This window comes from Chrysochloris asiatica, unplaced genomic scaffold (genome assembly GCF_000296735.1).
Source record: "Chrysochloris asiatica unplaced genomic scaffold, ChrAsi1.0 scaffold00155, whole genome shotgun sequence".
NCBI lineage: Eukaryota > Metazoa > Chordata > Mammalia > Afrosoricida > Chrysochloridae > Chrysochloris > Chrysochloris asiatica.
In genome coordinates this window covers 3,570,024-3,570,603 of record NW_006408673.1, presented here as the reverse complement: position 1 = coordinate 3,570,603, position 580 = coordinate 3,570,024, and positions in this window count along the sequence as shown.

The following is a 580-nucleotide window of genomic DNA, read 5'->3' as shown; positions in this document are numbered from 1 at the left end:
TCTAAAGAAGGTATTTGAAATGAACAGTTCATTGATTTTGCAGAATTCTAGCATGCATTATCCAGCATAATTTTTATCACCAAGGCCATATTTTCCAACTACTGATCCTTCTTCTTTGCTTCCAACTTTTGCATTCCAATCACCAGTAATGAGCAATACATCTTGATTGCATGTTTGATCAATTGCAGATTGAAGAAGTTGATAAAATTCTTCTATTTCATCTCACTAGTTTTAGTGGTTTTTGTATAAATTTGAATAATAGTGGTATTAGCTGGTCTTCCCTGTAGGCATATGGATATTGTCCTATCACAGACAGCATTGTACCTCATGACTGATCCGGATATGTTCTTTTTGATGATGAATGCAACACCATTCCTCTTCAATTTGCCATTCTAAGCAATGTAAACCATGTAGTTGTCAGATTCATAATGGCCAATACCAGTCCATTTTTGTTCACTAATACCTAAGATATCAATGTTTATGCATTCCATTTCATTTTTGACAACTTCCAATTTTCCCAGATTCATACTTCGTACATTCCATATTCCAATTTTCAATGGATGTTTACAACTGTTTCTCT